Consider the following 6960-nt stretch of genomic DNA (forward strand, 5'->3'; position numbering starts at 1 on the left):
AAGCAAAAAGTACATCAAGAACATCTTGATAGAAATAAAAAATTAGTTTCAAAACTCAGAAAGTTTATTTTAACCTGTTAGCTTTTCTTAAAATGAATAATGAAATTTTCAACAACACTGAAGAAAATAATTCAGAAGAAAAACAAATCTTAACTTATGTTGAAGATGAAGACGGCTTTCATGCAAATCTTTTAATAAAACAAGACCTTCTCTCTAGAGTTAAGAAAATTGATTTAAAAATAAAGAAAGAAAACATTTTCAAAAATGTTCCTTCTAAACTTAGTATTCTAAATCCCCTTAAAAGGAAAAATGAAATTTTCTACTTTGTTAGTACTAAAGAAATGTCCGTAGACATAAAAGATACAATAGGAGCTGTCTTTCTACCCCTTTTAACTAAGGAGCAAATACATAATAACTTAAAAAGTATTCCAGTTGAGATTAGATCAAAAATTAGAATGGTCCATATCGGAGCTGTAAAAATTTTGTTAAAATCCCAATTCCAAGCAGGAATAAATTCTCCCATAAAAATGGCCTTAATTGACAACAGAATTACTGACAGACAGGACTGCATCTTAGGTGCTGCAAAGGGAAACCTTGCTTACCAAAAGTTTATGTTTTCAGTCTATCCAAAGTTTGCTCTGGATTTAAAATCTGCAAATATAGATAAAACCTTATCTTTTATACATCACTTTGAAAGAAGTGACCTAATGAGTCCAGGTGATAAACCTTTCACCATAACATATCTCATAGGATATGCCCTGACCAACAGTCACCATAGCATAGACTATAAGAAAGACGAGTACATCGAACTTGATGATGTCTTTTCAGAAATAGGCCATGTCAAAGATAAACAATTCTGCGACATAAATCCTCAAGAAAACTCTTGGGTTTTAAATATAGCTAGAAATAAAAAAGCTCTAGGAGAAACTCTTAGACCAAGAATTTCTATGGATTCACTCCACATAGGAGAAAGCTCGGAGAGAAAAGATAATAACCTAATAAGAAACATGTCTTTAAAAATTGATAGTCTACGCCAGAATATCAAACAAATCACTGACATTATAAATGAATAATAAAATTGATTTTCCTCATTTCTATAAAAAAGGTAAAACAGTCAAAATTAAAACTCTTGACGATAATACTGAAAAGAAAGAATACGTTTTCTCTACTTCTGGTAAAGCTGGTGTTCAAACAATCGTAAATCATTGCAATAATCTCAACCAAATCATTGCAAGATGTCTTTTAAAAACTTCAAAAATAAGCCATTATCTTGGTATTTCAAAAGATATTTCTACAGATATTTCAAAAAATAAAATACCTTTTAACCAATTTAAAAACGATTTAGCCTTTATGGTTAAAAACAATCTTGATAAAAAAGATTTTGAAAAATTCTTCGAAGTTATTGAAAGACAAAATAAATTAACTATCAAGTTAACCCAGTCTATTGACAAACATTCAATTCTTTTAGAAAACTCTTTAAAAAACAACCAATTTGTTGAAGAAGTCGCCAAAAAGGCAAATATTGAGGGCACTCTTAAGGAAACCAACATTAAGATCACTAATATACATGATCAGTTAAAACAACTAATAGGATGACCTCGATACCCGAGCTCAATAAATCAATCACCTCGATACCCGAAATAAATAGATCAATCAATCTCCTTAATGAAAAAATTGATGGGCTGATTATAAACATGGACTTAACATTCAATAAATACGTAACCATTACCCAGTTGGAAGTAGCATCTGCAAAAATTATTGCAGACATTACTAAAGAGTTATCTGAAAAGATTGACTCTTGCCCATGTAATAAAGACATACTTGAGCACATCAAGAATATCTCCATCATAGAACAAAAAACCAAGCCTGGAAAATATTCAGGTCTTAAGAAATACTCACCTCCCAATCCTAGTGTTGGAAACCCTGACTTAGGAAGCTCAAAAGATTCCCAGAAAATTAACATTTTCAAGAAAGAATAAAAATGAAAGAAACAATCTCTGAACGTCTCGAGAAATATTTCTTTAACCTTCAATATGAAGATTATGATAAAACTGACCAAAAGCTTATTCAGCTTTTATCTTTAGAAACTGAAGAATGTGAAGAATTGTATCAAAAAGAACCCAAACTTTTTGATCAATATTTTAGAATGACTAAAATAAATGAACCCGATACTGAATCAGAACAAGAAGATAATTTTAAAACAAATACAAAGACTGTTAAGTTCGAATATTCAGATATGGAAGATGATGAAGCAGAATCTTCTTATACAGCCACAAGAAGAGGCAATAAAAAGAAATACGAGTTCAAAATGCCTGTCCACAATGGAATTCCAAATAGTGGCCAAGGACCCAATACGATCAATGTACTCAATATTGATTGTATCCAAGATTTAAAACTCAGAGAAAGAGTTGTAGAAAAATGGGTTACTGAGATTTCACTAATCTTACAAACAAATCCAGATGAATTTGAAAAAGCAAAAAATGTTCTACTACTTTTAGAACACAAAACTGATGGAATCGTGCAGAAATTCCTAAGAAACAATAATTGGAATGAAGAACTACATGGCTCAGATCTTTTTGATAATCTCATAAATGTCATATACACTACTTTCTTAGGTCTTGATTATATTTCTAATAAAGACTTCACCATTAATAAGAAGGTTGACATAGCAAGAGTTTCAATGACTAAACTCCAATTACATGATATTAGTCTTCTCGACAAATACACATGTATGTATGAATCATATTTGTATGATATTCCACAGAGAAGTGAATATGCGCAATGGATATCTGCTTATCTCATGAAAATTCCAATTATTGGAGAAACCTGTACAGACAGATGGAAAAAAGAAGCTACTGGAGAAATCCAGCAAACCAGTCTTTCTTACGCAACAAAAATTGCAAAAGAAGAAATTGATAGAATCTGTCAAGACAGATATAAACAACAAAAGCTTAAAACTATAAGCAAAGATTGTTGTAGCATTCTCTCTGATTTCAAAAACTTTGATATTGGAAAGAAAAATTATACTAAGAAAAAGCATAAAAACAAAAAGAAATACAAATCTTTTTGGAAAAAGAAAAGAAGAAAATTTTCACCAGGAAAATACTTCAAGAAACCATCAAAAGAAACACCTAAGAAAACTACTTCTTGTCCGCAAGGAAAGAAAAAATGTAGGTGTTGGATCTGCAATGAAGAAGGACACTACGCAAACGAATGTCCAAATAGAAAAAAATACCCTGACAAAGTCAAGGTTTTACAAACCGCTAACAATGGAGGCTATGAAGCTCTTGAAGAAGAGTATGATGGTACGCAACATGTTTTTATATATCATGTTGAAACAGAATCTTCATCAGACACTGAAGAATACGAATCAACAACGGATGACTCAGACTAGTCCCATACATACCTCGCTTTTCAGGGAGGAGGAGATTAACCATTTTTGCGTAAACCTCCAGAAGATTGATGATTCCCTTATCATGAATCTTACTAATCCAAACTCTATTTATGTTTCTGCCTTCCTTAACTTTAAAGGATATAAAAAATTTAGAGTACATTGTTTTGTAGACACAGGTGCATCTTTATGTCTTGCAAGCAAATTCATCATTCCGGATGAACTCTGGGAAAACGCTCCCAAAGAAATTAGTGCCACTATTGCAAATGGTGAAACCATAAAAATTAATAAAGTTTGTAGAAATATTAATCTCGAACTTTCAGGAGAACATTTCAATGTTCCCACTATTTACCAACAAAATTCAGGAATTGATATCATAATTGGTAACAACTTCTGTCAAGTCTATGGACCATTCATACAATGGATAGATAGAATTGCCTTTCATCTTAATAATGATATGGTAATTATAAAAAAGGTTACAGAGGCCTATAGCAAAGGAAAACCAGGTTTTCTTGAAACTCAAGAAAAAGGTTCTAAAGAAAAACAAATTCCAGGTACTAATATAACTCATGAAGAGATTAATAAAGAAAGGATTATTTCTATTCAAACTACCAGGTTCAAACAGATTGAAGATCTTCTTGAAAAAGTTTGTTCTGAAAATCCTATTGATCCAAATAAAACCAAAGGATGGATGAAAGCTTCAATCAAGCTTATTGATCCCAAAACGGTTATTAGAGAAAAACCTATGGTTTACTCTCTACAAGATAGAGAAGAATTTTCCAAACAAATCAAAGAATTACTTGATATGAGACTAATTATAGAATCAAAATCCCCTCATATGTCTCCTGCCTTTCTTGTCAATAAAGAAGCAGAGAAAAGAAGAGGAAAGAAGCGAATGGTTGTTAACTACAAAGCAATCAATGATGCAACTATTGGAGACTCACATAATCTCCCCAATATGCACGAACTCTTGACTCTTCTACGAGGAAAAAACATTTATTCAAGTTTCGACTGCAAGTCAGGTTTCTGGCAAGTTCTACTTGATGAAGAATCGCAGCTTCTCACTGCCTTCACATGTCCTGATGGACTCTTTCAATGGAAAGTACTACCCTTTGGGCTTAAACAAGCTCCTAGTATTTTTCAAAGACACATGCAGAATGCTCTTCGAGGCCTTGAAGGTTTCTGCACTGTATACGTTGATGACATCATGATCTTCAGCAAAAATGAACAAGAACACTATGTTCATGTCACACAGGTTCTCAGAACTATTTTAAAATATGGTATAATACTTTCAAAAAAGAAAGCTCATCTTTTCAAAACAAAAATCAATTTTTTAGGTTTAGAAATAAATGAAGGTACCCATTGTCCTCAAAAACATATTCTTGAACATTTACATGACTTTCCAAATGTTTTAGAAGACAAAAAGCAACTACAAAGATTTCTTGGTGTTTTAACTTATGCTGAAACATATATTGAAAAACTTGCAGCCATGAGAAAACCTTTACAGGCAAAATTAAAAAAAGATGTCATTTGGAATTGGTCAAATGCTGATACAGACTACATCAAAAAGATAAAGAAAGTTTTAATCAATTTTCCAAAACTTTATCTTCCAAACATTGAAGACAGTTTAATTATTGAAACTGATGCTTCTGATGAATTTTGGGGAGGTGTTTTAAAAGCTAAAAACCCCAAAAACGAAGAACAAATTTGCAGGTACACCTCTGGCAGTTTCAAAGCAGCTGAGAAAAACTACCATAGCAATGAAAAAGAATTACTCGCTGTAAAAAGAGTTATTACAAAATTCTCTGTATATTTAACACCAGTAAATTTCCTGGTTCGTACAGATAATAAAAATTTTACTTATTTCCTCCGAACTAAGATTGCAGGAGATAACAAATTAGGCCGGCTAATACGTTGGCAAGAGTGGTTTTCACGATATACTTTCACTGTTGAACATCTCGCAGGAAACAAAAACGTACTGGCAGACTGCCTCACCCGTGACTTCAGGTATACCTTACATCATCCATGATCTCACTCGCTCCTCTCGAGCCCTATAAAAGGATATGATCCTCAAGACATATTTCCTCACAAAAACTTCACCTACAAAAAAGAGAGGGGGAGATTAGAGAAAAAAGTAAACAAAATTTGAGTTTACAAAAATGGAAGACCTCAACACTTTGAGGATGAAGAAACAAATGCTCCTCATAGAGCTATCTGCAATTGAGCAGAAAATCAACTTGTATGAACAAGTAACAACGGTCACCAATGTACCGGAAAGCGAAAGCTCAAAAACAAAGGCTATTCCAGTGCAAACGGCACCTGGTAAAGAATCAACAAATCCGTTGAAAGCTGATGCTTTGCTAAAAAGCATAATAAAGGAGACAGCTACTCCTCTTCCTGATGGAAAAACTAGCTTGTTGGTTGATACCAATCCTTGTACTGAAGGAATCAGTAAAATGACAACCTTGTCACCCATTAACAAATCTGTGCAGGAGTTTACACCAGATTACAAAAAAGCTCTTAACAAAGAAGCTGAAAGATTTTATGTAATCTACAAAGGACCTCATGCCGGTGTTCATACTGACTGGGGAATTACAGAAACATTCTGTAAAGTTGATAAAGTTACTTGCAAAAAATTCAGAAATGAAGCATCTGCAAGATTAAGCCTTGCCACTTATCAAGACGATACAAGCAAGACTAACCAACCACTTCTTCGACCAAAAATTCATAAAGTCAAAGAAGCTCATAGAGACCAAAGGTTTGACGTTCCAAATAACGCTCAACAAATGGTTAACTATCCTGAAATCTCTTTCGAAGACTTCAGAACAATCTGGAAGAAAGCAAGAGCTGCATGCCCAGAAGACCTTGTTCATGAAAAGTTTTTCACTACGGACAAGAAAACAAAAAGTCTGTTCAACTTCCTCGAAGGATCAGATGCAAAATTAGTCTACCAAGCCTTTCAAGCTGGACTAATCGACAATATCTACCCAAGTTGCAACCTTCAAGAACTCATTTTCTTCCCAAGCAACATGGTAGAATCCATTAAAAACTTTCGAAAGAAAGTACTTAAAGCAAAAGATAATCCGATCTACATCAGATGCATCTCTTCACTCCCAGAATGGATTCAAGAATCAACTCTTTCTCCATACCACTTTCTGGAAATTGGTCTTTCTAAAGCCAATAGAGATATTGAACAATCTCAACCAATGGAAGACAAAGATCTACCTTTTACAGAGATTCTTCATCCCAATCGCATCAATGGTTTAAGAAGAATATCAGAAAAAATCATCGAGATTATCTCTGGTTCAAAAAAGAAGATTAATTATACCGACTCGCATTGTATAATTACAAGCTGGAGTTACAACAACACCAGCCAAGAAGATCTTCGTCAAGCCTCCAAGTTTGGCGAAAAATTCATGAACAATAGCATGGAAGTATCCAATGCTACACGCCAACACTTCTGCCGACATGCAGAACAACTTTTTGAAGAACATCTTTGTCACTTTTGCGAAAGCAAAGATTCGGAGACAATGGAGGGACCCCCCTCTGAAGATGACAAATCATCATCA

This window comes from Lactuca serriola, chromosome 1 (genome assembly GCF_051521515.1).
Source record: "Lactuca serriola cultivar US96UC23 chromosome 1, Lser_US96UC23_V15, whole genome shotgun sequence".
Taxonomy (NCBI): domain Eukaryota; kingdom Viridiplantae; phylum Streptophyta; class Magnoliopsida; order Asterales; family Asteraceae; genus Lactuca; species Lactuca serriola.